At 40.8% G+C, this 14,290-nt stretch overlaps 1 protein-coding gene across 1 annotated transcript in view; it reads left to right on the top strand.

The window, feature by feature from the left end:
• The first annotated feature begins 3,151 nt into the window (after positions 1-3,151).
• Positions 3,152-14,290, top strand: part of LOC139445885 (voltage-dependent calcium channel subunit alpha-2/delta-2-like) — a 127,296-nt gene continuing 116,157 nt past the window's right edge. Inside the window, exon 1 of the mRNA XM_071227121.1 lies at positions 3,152-3,172. The gene's annotated coding sequence lies outside the window, so the exon portion shown is untranslated. The remainder of the gene's footprint in view (positions 3,173-14,290) is intronic.

The following is a 14,290-nucleotide window of genomic DNA, read 5'->3' as shown; positions in this document are numbered from 1 at the left end:
TTAAACTCGGTTACAAAACACACGGATACGAGTATACATGTAGCTGAAGTTCCTGTAACTGTGGCACAAAATAACAGTCACACGCAAATACACAACACAGAGAACATGTAATGATAGTTATTGAAGCATCATCTGCCAGAAGAAATAGCCTCGAGACAAGATGATACATGTGTCATTTGATGAACGGTCTGAATCAATAAAGTGTTGGTAGTTACTATCAGTCAGTCTGGAAGTTAGAAAACACACTATTGATCTTTTCCTTCTTGGTAACTAACGTAAAAAGGCTATCCCCCGACCGAAGTGGCATTGTCCCTACAAGGGTTAAACTGAATTCTGCTGCACATGAAAAGAACTCCCCAATGATGCAGCTTGTTTCTCAGTGACATAATACATACGATGATTGGGCCCCAGCTTTAACTAATGCAGCCCGTATTTCGTCTGAAATCAATGCAAGTGACAAATTCATGGAATCCTGCAAATCAATGAAAATTAAGCTTAGGATCCTCATAAATACCCAATACAGCGTGATTCGGAAAACAACATGTGTGTTTTCTACGAAAGCAGCAGATGGCTCCTTCATCCCATTTGACGTCAATGTCGTCGGAGTTTGGATGTTTGCCCCATGGATGCTGTTTACGACGACATCAACTTCGATATCTGTTTCTTGTTTTGCTCCATATTTTTTCATCCAAGTCTAAATCTAAACTTAGACCGTGAACGTTTCTCAGGCAAGAAAGTTAGAATTGCTTCGGAAATTCAATATTTGGAAAGTTATAAGTAAAAGTTGAAATGGGTATTTCCAGATTTGTCAACGTTATTGAGTGTAAACGAAAGTAAGCGATTTTAGTAATGATTGTGGTCTTAGTCAGCAATATCTTGCTTATATCACAGGGCTGACTACGATCCAGACAGACTTTGATTTGGATAAATAGTGACTGTTAAATGTTATCTGTTTAAGTTACTCTCAAACTCAAATAAAGGAGTGGCGATTTCGGGAAGCAGACTACAGTCGGTGCTTACAAGATAATCACAGATGTATTGATCACAGATATATCAATCACATGTGTATCAATCAAAGATGTATCAATCACACAGTCACGTATTAGGCTCAAACTGGATAATCACACGTATTCGTCACACATGTTTACAGTACAAATGTAAGAATCACACATGCATTGATCACACATGTATAAGCACAAATATAAAAATCACACGTGTATTAAAAGACATTGTATAATTGCTTCTTTTGTGCTCATCGTAGACTGTAAGACAACCATCGATACATCTCGACCAAAACTCCTTAATTTGCTACAGCTGAAATATCCATATTGTGATACCAAGGGTCTAGCTTGCCATGCCAATGAAACTGCAATTCTGTTTGCAAGCTTATCTGTTCTAACTGTTGTATACACCAGTTCTAACAGTTCTTTTGCACCAGTTCTAGTCGAAAGGGGGCCACGGGTGGCCCAGTTGTCTAAGGCGCCGCGATTCTCTGTGCCGAGTTGCGTCCCTTAGGCACGCCAGAAAACTGTGATTGTGGGTTCGAATCCCGGTTCGCCCCGATTATGTTTCTAGGTTTGTCAGCACCATACCCGTGCTCGTGGGTTTCACCGAAGAGGTAAACGTCTGGGACCTGCTCCACTCGGGGCTTTACTCCCACATTAAGCTGACACGCCGTGATATAACTGGAATACTGTTAAAAGCGGCGTTAAACCCAACTCACTCATTCACTTTTGCGAAAGACACATAGTTAGTCCAACACTGTACACTTTTAATAATTTCTCTTTTGTCTGTCTTAGAATTATTGCCAGAAACGGGCAGTTTTAAAACGAATTTCAAAGAATGTATGGATGACGTTTTGGCCTCCACAAAATTCCTAGTCCATTGCAGATAAAATGATTGATGCTTATAAGACTTGTTTTTTTATTTGTCGAAAATGTTCTGTATCTGTGTCCCTCTTATTGATATAGCTGTGTCCCAGTCTGTGACGTAAACAATACAGTTAAACAAGGAGTGCACACCACAACGTTTATGTCTTCATCAGGTGCATATTTCAGCTGGGTATTTATGATGTTACACACCTATACGTATATGCGGACAAGTTAAGCAACGTTGGTGGCGGAGAGTAGTGGGATGGGTGACCTTACGCCAGCCTGACCCCTGAGAGGTTCAAAGGCTTCGGTCTAAGCATGTGTGCTGTCACATTACGCAAGTGACTTTGTACGAAATATGCTTTTGTTTATCCAGCAGTACCCGGTAGTATGGCATGGTGACTGTTAAACCTTGAACTCCTCATGGGCAGTTTGGGTTGTATCCTCCCCAGGAAGCCGAGAATGAAAGTCGACTGCACACTCATCCACTGACCGGGGTAATGAGGTAGCGTTCTGATCTTGCTTTCGGATGTGGATTTGATAAATTATAGTGAGTGAGTATTGGTTTATGCCGCCTTTAGCAATATTCCAGCAATATCACGGCTGGGGACTCCAGAAATGGGCTCATTGTACCCATGTCGGGAATCGAACCAGGGCCTTCGGCGTGACGAGCGAACGCTTTAACCACAAGGCTACCCGACCGCCCCTGATAAATTATAAATATGCAGATTATTATATTAAGGAACAAAACGACATATACGCTCACGGCACTTTGACATACTATAAATTATTTTGCTAAATAAAAGTATCTTCAACGTAAGTAGATATAACGTACCAAACACATTAGGGCCTCCCTCACTTCAATACTAAGAGTGCATTTTTCAACCACATGACTCAAACGCATTGAAGCTTAACGAATACTACCGACATGCATGGTAGCTGTTGCTCTTCAGCTGCATCTTCATCACCCAATCAATATAACTATGAAGCAACTATCCCAGTGACCTTCGGGAATACCAATTGGTCACTAGGACTGGTCAAGAAGGCCAAGACTGTGAATCTGAAATCTGTTGGTACAATTACCATTCAGTGGTCTGTCTGCTGATGCCTTCATCTATCAACACAGCGAGGGCAGGCCAATTCTTCAAGCGCAATTTGATGAACAAGATTCCGGGACTTGAAAACAAGTGTGAGCATTATTGGATCAGTAGCCGACGGGGGCACTGAAGGGGGCAGGAGTTTCCACACTCGAGGGGCCTAGTGAAGGAAGAAGAAGGACGTTGGTGGAGACAGGGAAGAAGGTAGGTCTCCTTTGGGCTGTGGTATTCATGGTATCAGCATTTGATGATACGATTTCAGAACGCTTTGTCATTGTTGGGGATCATGAACTTGATTAACCGGTTATTGGTCGTGAGTTACTGAGACGTGACGCGTGTGGTTAAATGTGAGGATGTGGGCATTCAGTGATACGCTTTTTGCATGTGTTTCATTGCCAGGGATCTAGCCATTCAGTGATACTATTTGTACACGATTTTCATTGCTGGGGATCATGAATTCGATTTGCTGGTTCTTGGTACCGACTAACATGACGTATGTGGTTAATCTGAGGCCGGATATTGGCATTCGGTAATACGGTTTTTGAACGTTTTTTTGTGTGGGAAATTAGGAACTGGATTTCTGGTCATTAGCCCTACACTACTAAAATCTGATATCTGTTTTATGCCGGGGTATAGGCATACGATTTTACGATTTGCAAAGGTTGGAAATTCAAAACGTCAAGTCCAGGGAATAATCACTGTCGATGTCGAGACAGTTTCCATAGGGCCTAATTGGAAAAAATAGTGAAGGAAAAAATATGAATGAAATACCGAAAATGAGTGATGACACCAGGTGTTCGGGACAAGGGTAAGTCTGTCATCTACTGATAGCATCCGTCACTCTCAAAATGATCATGTGAAGATGCGAAATCATGAACTGAGTTTACTCCGTTATTGGTGCCTGGTCACCATGCATGATCTGTATGCTCAGTGTCAGGTACAGACATTCGGTGATACGAATTCTGAACGTGTATTTTTGTTGTAAATTATGAAATTGCTCGTTGGGTTATGACTGGCACGGGGGCACGGGTGGCCCAGTAGTCTAAGTGCTGTGCAGAGTTGCGTCCCTTGGGCAAGCCAGAAATCCCCGATCGTGGGTTCGAATCTCAGTTCGCCCCGATTATGTTTCTAGGTTGTCAGCGCCATACCCGTGGTCGTGACATTTTGGACGGTAACGAACGTAATGACGGTAAAGACCTAAAAACGTAAAAACTGTAATTAACGTAAAAATGCTAAATGGTTAATAACATTAAGACACTAAACAGCGCATATGTGAGGTGAGGTAAAATGGGATTTAACGTCGCAGCCAAGATTATTGCACTCTTATAGCGACGTGCATGCACGTGTGTGTGTGTGTGCGTGTTTATGTGTGTGTGCTTGTAACAGTCCGGACTGATGCCGATTTATAGTGCTACCCAACTAAGAAACCATGCCGCATGAATACCCCACCCAGGCACAGCATACTCACTCCGAGGCAACCATTCCTTATTGTATCCTATAATGCTGAGTGGCAGACAGGGTAACAACAAGTACCATCTTTTAACGTCTTTTGGTATGACGCGGTAGGGGATCGAACCCCGGACCTTCCGCTCTCCGGGGGGACGCTCTACCACTAGACCACGGAGGCGGTAAACAGCGTAAAGAAGCAGAAGAACGTGACGGTATATATTCTGTTGCAGGGATCTCAAGCCCAAACCAATAATCTGATACATTGTAATTGTAAGCCCATTCCTACAAGGCGAACACTACAGGAATAGGATATCGATGTCCTAAAATGGCCAATTGATCAAATAACACGCATTGTTTAAGTGAGCGCTGTGAAACTAACTTTTTCTATTGAAGAAGGTCATCGTTATCCACTCCGAAAAAAATAAAGAAACTGTCATTAAACCGACTTGCTTGCGAAAACTTTTCAAAAGCTAATAGAAAGTTACAAGGTACACATTCAGTAATACCGTTGCGGGATACATGTTATTCCGTCGTTGTACACACTGATGTTTATAATGACTTTTGTATTTATTCATTATAATAAAATAATCCCGTGTCAAAAATTTTAGTTTCGGGCGACGTTCCGATATTTTCAAATGTTGTACTTAATGGCTGTCCAAAAAAGTGCCAGTTAAAAAACAACAAATCATATTATTTCGCTTGGGTTAAAATGGATTTTCAGTTGTTAGACCAAAAGAGAGGCGTGCAGTCAAAACCCTGGAGGGTAACGTGGTCCTTGAGAAGAGAGATAAGATGAGGCCCGCCGGTGGATGAAAAGGCTTTGAAAAATAGAATTTCGATGTCTTTAGACCCCGTGAGACGCGGACTTATTTTCGATCTTTTTTTATAAAACAGTGTGAAATTTGGCATGGAATCTGTTGCACGGCGGGGAATGGGGAGTTCCCTTTGAAATCGATGGTCAGACCACATCAATACGACAAGGATATATAATCTCCTCTTGATATATACACTGTAAAATGTGTTTAGATACTAAATACAAACCTAAACACGCTCCTTGTCACATAATTTTGACATGTTTAAGTCTAAACATGTTAAGGATTGTGTTTAACAGCTTATCATGTTTAGAATGTGTTGAGGGTGTTAAGATGCGGGAAAGACCCGTATACTCTCTTGAATGTGTATCTGTATTGTAGGGGTTATAAAGGGGCGTTTTCTAGGGGTTATTAGGCTTGTAATGGGTTTACAGAAGTAGGGGTTTGGGTGGGCGTGGTAGGGGCGCTAAGGATCTATCGTAGTAATCAGATATACTTTCATTGTCAGCTTTCGTTCTAATTTCAGTATATACATATTTGACTTATTGCCTAATGATGTTTCTGATCATGTTTAAACGTGTTTTAAACGCATCTAAAAATGCTTTGATTATGGGGATGTTATGTCTAGGTGGTGTTTCGGCTGTTGGCTCATTTCATGTGTTACGATAGAACACACCAAATGTGTATTCGTTCAGGATTTGAATACATTCCTAAACATATTTACATCTAAACATGTCTTGTAGGTGTTAACATTCTAAACACATATCCATAGTGATTCAGTACTTATGAAAAGACATTTAAACTGATAGTCTTCATTGAGGGAAAATTCATTCGATAAATGATCACGATAATAATTCTAAACTGTAGGGACAAGGAAAGTACACACGTTTGATGGTGGCTAAAAATAAAACCAACTAGAAATGGTTGTTCAATGATGATGTGTTTGATACGGGTACCACAGGCGATGTTACATTGAATATTCAAGTGTATACCTCCGGCGGCAGTTAAAGCTTGGCAGCACCAAACTCGCGGGTTTCACCAACGTAGTGATATCTATGATCTGCATCACTTCGGACTTTCCTCCCACATCAAGCTGACCTGCGGTGATATAATTGGAGTCAGAACATTCCTCAAAATCATTTAACAACTACTTTGAGATAAATCCCGTCAGGACTGATACAGCATATTTTCATCAAGTTCGCGTTATCAAGTCAATTGAAAAGTTGTTGTTTCACGCCGCGCTCAGCAATATTCCAGCTGCGTTACGGCAGTTTGTAAATAATAGAGTCTGGACTACACAATCCAGCGATTGAGCATCGATCCACGCAATTGATATACGCTGGCATGCATCAACCATGTCAGCAAGCCTGACCACCCGATCCCGTTAGTTGACTCTTACGACAAGCATGGGTTGCTGAAGACCTATTCTGACTCAATCTCATTAAATCAGATCTTAGTTCTCGCATGCTAAGCAAAGATCTGAGGACATCCCATTAGGGCTCACGTCAGAACGACCTTTTCATCCGATCAATCAGAGCGTCGCTTACCAGATCGTGAAAGTGACAGTGATGTCTTTTCTAATCATGCAACCTCGAAAACGTTAACAGGGGGTATTCAAAACGACAGTCACGGCCCGTACGACTGATTCCGTCAAAATTATCGTCTTTCTCTCGCTTTCGTGGGAGAAACATTTGAACGGAGGAGGCGTTGCACAGTACGTAGGAAGCACTTCCATACACTCGCAACTATATATAAGACATTCCGAAACTTTTGTTTGTTCAGTTTTTAAAATTTTAATCGACAACTATGTCAACATATTTTTCAAGCGTAGTCTGAAATGGAAGTCGCCAGGTTGAAACGAGTGCTGTAAAGCTCGAGAAAGCTGCTTTCTAATTGGCTGATGTCATCTTCTTGTTAGTCGTTTCAGTGGGAGGTCAAGGTTTGCGAAAGGTCGTTCTGACGTGACCCGTAAAGGGATGTCCTCGGATCTTTGTTTAACGGTAGCGAGGACTTAGATCTGGTTTTAATGAGATTGATTCTGACCCGGATCTTCACGGTACACCTGTTTGTGGCCATTACCCAGCCATTTGTACTGAAAATGCAAAGCAGTGCTCTTAAATTATTTCCGGTTGTGTAAAAAATCTTCTGTGAAAAGGCCAGATCGACAGCTGGACATGTATGTTTAGCCTTATGGTGCTCTAACGTTGTGCACATCAGTAACATCGTTGGCTCCTGCTCGATTTAATGTCCATGTAATCTAAACAAAATTACTACTGACATGTATATCATTTCATTTTTACCCGAACCCACACTCTCCCCGGTATTGGAAAAGCTATTGCACACATACCAAGTTATTACATATATATATATATATATATAGTTTTCACTGTCAACTGTTGAATTAAAGGACCTACGGTGCTTTTGATACACTTCAGTGAAATCCAGAAACTGTGGACAATCATGTACATGTACACTGTGTATTGCAGCTGTGTCTTACCTTGCATTATATTCATTTGGGTCTCATGTCGTACGTACAATTAACATGATCACTATTAGCAATAATATACTACTCAAAAGTAGTTAAGGGTCACCCGATTTTCATTTTACTGTAGTTAATCTATTATATGTAGTATATTTATATTTAAACTCTCATATTACAATAATGAGGAAGCTTTATTCATACGAATCGTGAGAAGAAATCGACTACGGTTCTAAAAATAACAAAGTTATGAGGATAGATGTAGCTTCAAAGATGCGTGGATGATAATCAATAAACATAACGGCTTCTGTGCATGTCGGACAGAGCGCTGAATATATCTAGCTATATTGATGGTTTCTCACTGATTATCTTAAAGACTAAGGCGGATTCATTGATTTCCTTCTTCGAATAGCTTATGCTGACAGAAAAAAGTAACGGAACGGTTATGGAGGGAAGTATATATTTTGTATCAAATCTCGTATTGATTTCTGGATAATAAAAGACAACGTATTTTACACGTCATATACTAAATTTGGTATGTTCCGTTAATTCTCCCCATCAGTATAATTATGTTTGAGTGGCGTGAACGAGTGATCTGATTCATTTATCCTGTAATCAACATCTATTATCACTAACTGCATCCGTCAATCTGAATGAAATAAATGTGCGAGAGACACACTTAATTCACATCCTACTTGGGGGCACGGGTGGCCCAGTCGTCTGAAGCACCGCGATTCGCTGTGCAGTGTTGCGTCCCTTGGGCGGGCCAGAAACCTATGATTGTGGGTTCGAATCCCGGTTCGCCCCGATTATGTTTCTAGGTTTGTCAGCACCATACCCGTGCTCGTGGGTTTCACCGAAGTGGTAAACGTCTGAGACCTGAATCACTTTGGCCTTTCCTCCCACATTAAGCTGACACGCCGCGATATATCTGGAATATTTTTAATAGCGGCGTTAAACCCAAGTAACTCACTCACTCACACTTCCTACTCGGTACCAAACTTACTGTTTAAGACGAACTGGATCGCACTTGGACTCACAACAAGTAAATTGTAACATTGTTATATGGAAAAAGACAACGAAATGATACATAAAAATGAATTAAATATTTTCATACCAATTTGTGTCCAAGTTTAATAAATTAATTTCTCTTCAAGTTCCCTACAGAATATCATGAACATCATCATTGAGTCAGTCACTGACAAACGTGAACTTTTAAACTTTTTCCGCTTTTCCCTAGCGGTGGACCCAGAATTTCATATCATCCTCCAAGATAGAATCCTGATCTTTCTTGTCCGACCAGCTAACGACAATCGTACTCTAATACCTGATGACGGCCTCTGGAGAAGGCGCGCAGCCAATTTGTGGAAATTTATCCATTTGGCACCGAATCCAATTCCCTTGTGTTCGGTACTTGGCGGGGCGCCTTAACAATATTATACACTGCTGAGTGATTGGTTCTTGTCTCCTTCATGGGTTATTGCATTTTAACCCCCTCGGGATCATTCCATACAATTTGATAACATGTGTTAATCGTGTAAAATGTCCGAAATGAAAAACGACTTCTACAAAAAGGGAATAGGTGTCCAGATTTTAGAGAAACAGAGCGTATACGGGCGATTTTCTGTAGTCGTAAATTTGATTATCATGAGAAAAACGGCGTGATGCTTATATTCCGTTGATTAAGTCACCAGGTTGACCCAAGGGTCAGTTTAATTATTTCATATTCCAGGACTCTCAGTTGATTACCATCTCATTATATTTATTATATGTGTGTATATGTGCATTTATGAACTGGTGTGAAAAAGTCAGAAGTTCTATAGCAGGTGTCTATATTCATATACCTATTGTAATTATAAAACGCCAACGACGGAAAATAATAAGTCTCGATTATCTGACGAAACAGATTCAACTCGGCGTGAAAGGAAGACTAGCGGTGAAAATTATATGAATGGATCACTGAAACCAGGTGTTCGTGTCCATTACGACAAGGGTCGCTCCTAAAATTGTCGGTGCGTTAGGTAGCCAAGAGGTTACAGAATTCTCTCGTCGAGTTCCCGAATAGATTGTATACTGTGTGTCAAACCCATTCTTCATGTCCCCAAGCCTGACATTGCTCGTAGCCCCATGGTGATTCTGGTTGAGAATTGAGCCCCAAATACCTACGGTGGTCCTTAGAGGCGACTTAATCGCCATGGCGGTCGGCCGGTGATTTGGGAGAAGTCGTGACATGGTGTTCTGACGTCATGGATCGTTGCTCATAATATCAATCACTGGTTTGTCTAGTCCAGTCTCTATACCTTACAGGCGGTCCTCATAAAGAGGGGATATTGCTGAGTACGGCGCAAAGCAAACAAACAAACATTGCCCAAAATAGATGAAAAAACATGTTCAACTGCGGCACGGTATGTCTGTAGTCTAGCACTATAAGTCGGCATCAGTCCGGACTAGTACCAGCAGCCACTCATACACACCACACACACGTGCATGCACGTCACTATGCAAGTGCAATAACCTTGGACGCGTCGATAAACCCCATTTCACCTCACCTCACTTGAACCCCAAAGATTGATCACTGATTTTCAGTGAACCATTCATATAATTTCCACCGCACATTTGTCTTTTACGCTCAATAGAATCTGTTTGGTCGGATAATCGAGACTGGTTATTCTCTAACATTGACGTTTTATATAATTAATAAGCAAAAACAACATCTTGAAATTAAAATTTAAAATGTGACCAGTAGCATTCAGAATGAAAATTGCCTTGAACATACCTCTTTGCTTGAAGACAGTAAATCCTGTATAAGGTTCATGAAACGCCATATCCATATTAAATATATGTCTTTTCGCTTTATATCATTGTCAACGGCTAATTCCAGCATAATACTTTCGTCGGTAACCTGACAGGTTTATCACACGTTAAATCATTCGCTCTCCAGCAATATTGCCAAATCCAAGCTTATGTGCCGACCAAGGCCATAACACAGAGAACCTCAATCATCTTTGGTGAACAGACAACAATTTTGTCACAAGTAATAGGGACTTGCCCAAGGTGAAATTACAGTAATCAGTCGCCTCCCCTTGGGAGAACTGCCCTTTAGGATGCATAGCGAAAGGTCATAACTAGTAAGACTTTGCTCGTATATATAAAGGTCCAATTATGTGTTGTCTAGTGTAATACCGTGGTGTTTGTTAAGCAGCTGCGGTTCTTGTGCGACCTCAAGAAGGCGCTCGGTGACGCGGGGATTGCAGATGCCATCAAGCACGGCTGCATGAACGTATTACTGTAGATTCAATACACTGAACACGATGGTCACCTACTGCTGAGGGTGTATGCTCAGAAATATATATTCAAACATAAAACGAGACTCGTTCAAGATGGTAGCCACGTTCTTCTGATCGACATCATTTTAAGTTAAGATCATTAATGTTGGTTGGTTGGTTTCTTGTTGAACGCCGCAATCAGTAATATTCCAGCTTTATGACGGCGGTCTGTAAATAATCGAGTCTAGACGAGACAATCCAGTGATTGATATCATGAGCATCGATGCACGCAATTGGGATCGATGACATGCATCAACCAAGTCAGCGAGCCTGACCACCCGATCCCGTTAGTCGCCTCTTACGACAAGCACAGTCACCTTTTACGGCAAGCATGGGTTGCTGAAGACCTATTCTACACCGGATCTTCACGGGTCAAGATGGTTAATGAAGTTAAACAGGTAATACGTACATACAATATATATATGTATTCATGTAGTTTACAATCTGAAAGTCTGGAATGGACGTTACTCGTTGTTATGAACCTTTGACAAACATTGAACAGTATATTATTAACCTAAATGAAATCGATGTACAAGTTCCACTTTGTACATAGTTCAGGAAACGGCTAGAACATTAATTCCTTATCTCGTCTTTCCAGAATTTTTTAATCCTAAAGCAAAAAATTATCACAACGCTGGATTCGTGCCATCCATGATTGATCGTCCACAAATAAACCAGTCTGATCATATGATTTCATCTACCTAAGAAAGTGCTGACTCTGCAAGTTTTACGAAAATGATGGATTATATTTCAAGTATGGCTTTGGCTAGAGCAACATCACAGTGTAGTTTGATAAAACTTTCTATGTCTTTTTCTACAATATTCATGTTAAAATGAAACTTGTTTTGAAAATATTACCTAAAAGAATATGGATGTTGAGATTGTGATCTTTTCTTGTCATTACGCCTAACTTGTTAGAAAAGGTTGCCCGCCAGAAGGATGGATTTGGATATCCGTGTTTTATTGTGTTTAATGTTTTTTGTTTAGGGGTAGGCCAAAACATACTTCCTTCTTTTGTTTCAAGGTTATTCTATAACTCGTTGTACGACGACCGTAAGCTCACTACATCCACAACGACTTACAATTACAACGCTATCACAAATCTCGTATTATTGACCATAGAACAGCACACTGCCAATCCACGCAAACAATCTTTCAATCATACTAAAACATCCCCGTCTTTTTCCTTCATTGAATCTAAAAATACTCGTGTGTGATACTATCGCTTAACCTCGTTGTTCCAAACATCGTAATAATTCCGAAGCGAGAAAGATTCCGAATATCATTGAGTTATCCGTCACAATCAGAATAGATGTCCCGTGTTTATTGCTTGGTGCAATAAAAAGGTACACTTTACAGCCAAGGAATTAAACTAAATCGATCCCTCTGACCTTCAACATGTTACGCCCTGTGGTCGTGTACGTAAATTATACATGTTTCCTCTGGTGGGTCACCTTTACGAAACGGGAACCTTAAAGAACTCCACGCTGCGCAACCGCCATCAGACACGATGTCTCAATCTTCCCAAACACTCTCTCTCAGGCCTACTGAAGCTCCTTGAAATCCTATTGATTTCTTTCCACTTGTGTCAATGTTTCGTCTATAGAATTGCTTAACACGACGTGTATTTGTGTCTGTGCTGTAAAAGAATCGCAAAGTATACAAACAGGTGATTTCCTGCTTAAAAATCTGATTCCAGTAGCGCTGGAGTGGCTTCATCGGTTCTCTGAGGTTAACCCGATCAGTGCTGAAGATCAAGAGAGACTTCCTGAGCCTTGTGCGTCCAACAACAGACCTGCTATTGTTATTGCGTCTCGAAGGAAATAACACAACATCTTTGTGTCAAGGAGGTTTTCCTGAAGCCGTATTTGTCTCTGGTGTGGATTAACACTTGGGAGGTGGTCGTTGTCCTGGGAATATTGGGGGTCATATGGCTGGGAATAAATCGCCCAAAAGAATGGTATATACTTCTACAAGAGTACAAGTTTGATTGCATTGATAGTGATGACAATGGTCGCATTAAGGCCACGGCGCTAATTCCCCGATACTTTTTCACACGCAGAGATAAAGCAAAATTAGGCGGTGTCAGAGCACCAGCGAGTGATCAGTTGGTCGATTTTATGCACTGTCGGCTTAAATTACGTTGGCTGTTTCTAATGAAACTTTGATGGTGTTTACAAAGAGGGTGTTCGTGGGTTCTCAGAAGGAGAGTGGCATTAAGACTTTTGCTGAAAGTAAAGTTTTATGAAAGTGTTTTAGATGATATTGATCGCATGAAATGCAACATGTCATTACGAACACAGTCGTCAAATTTGGATAACATCTGCAAGATGTTTTATGGCAGAATTAATTGGACGGTTCCAGAGTTTCAGAAACATTAATTCAACCAGACAACATCAATGTACGAATGAGAAAGAATTAGAGGTGTCTACCTTGAACGTTGAAATACAGGTCGTCAGATTTAGAAACTAAAGTGAAATATTAAGTGCAAATTGACGGAGATTAATAAAATATACAAAATAAGTACAGTAAAGTACGTTTATAACGAACACGCTTAAAACGAACAGACGGATATAACGAACTGTTTTTCCCTCCCACTTGCTGTATTATGCTAATGACTAACTACGATAATAACGAACTAAAATTAGTGGTCCCTTTGAGTTCGTTATAACCGTAGTTTACTGTATATGCCATCGGCAAGATGTGACTATAATGGCAGAAACAAACAAACAAACTATAATGATATAACAATTGCATTCACTTTGCGCGAGTTCATTGGAGTCCGAACCCTGCTAATCTGTATGAACGTCGGGGCCTAACTCGCAGTGGTAATTATAGTAAACTACGGTTATAACGAACTCAAAGGGACCACTTATTTTAGTTCGTTATAACCGTAGATCGTTATAAGCATATACACAGCATATATACAACAAATGGCCGGGACTTAAAATAAGTTCGCGTTCGCTCGTCACGCCGAAGACCCGGGTTCGATTCCCGACGTGGGTACAATGCGTGAAGCCCATTACTGGTGTCCCCCGCCGTGATATTGCTGGAATATTGCTAAAAGCGGCGTAAAACATCACGCACTCACTAGTTTACTGTATAAAGATGTGGAAGAGATCCCGAAGTAAATTCGTTTCGTTCACTAGGATGGGTCGGAGCGAGGATGTGAGTGAATTGGCATTCAGTCAAACTCTATTACTTTTCCCAATGTATGTTAAAACGCCGAGTCGAAGATTAATGGGTCTAAATAATC

Source organism: Haliotis cracherodii, unplaced genomic scaffold (assembly GCF_022045235.1).
Source record: "Haliotis cracherodii isolate W230 unplaced genomic scaffold, xgHalCrac1.p SCAF_6, whole genome shotgun sequence".
In the NCBI taxonomy this organism is placed as follows: domain Eukaryota; kingdom Metazoa; phylum Mollusca; class Gastropoda; order Lepetellida; family Haliotidae; genus Haliotis; species Haliotis cracherodii.
This window is presented reverse-complemented; position numbering and strand designations above follow the sequence as displayed.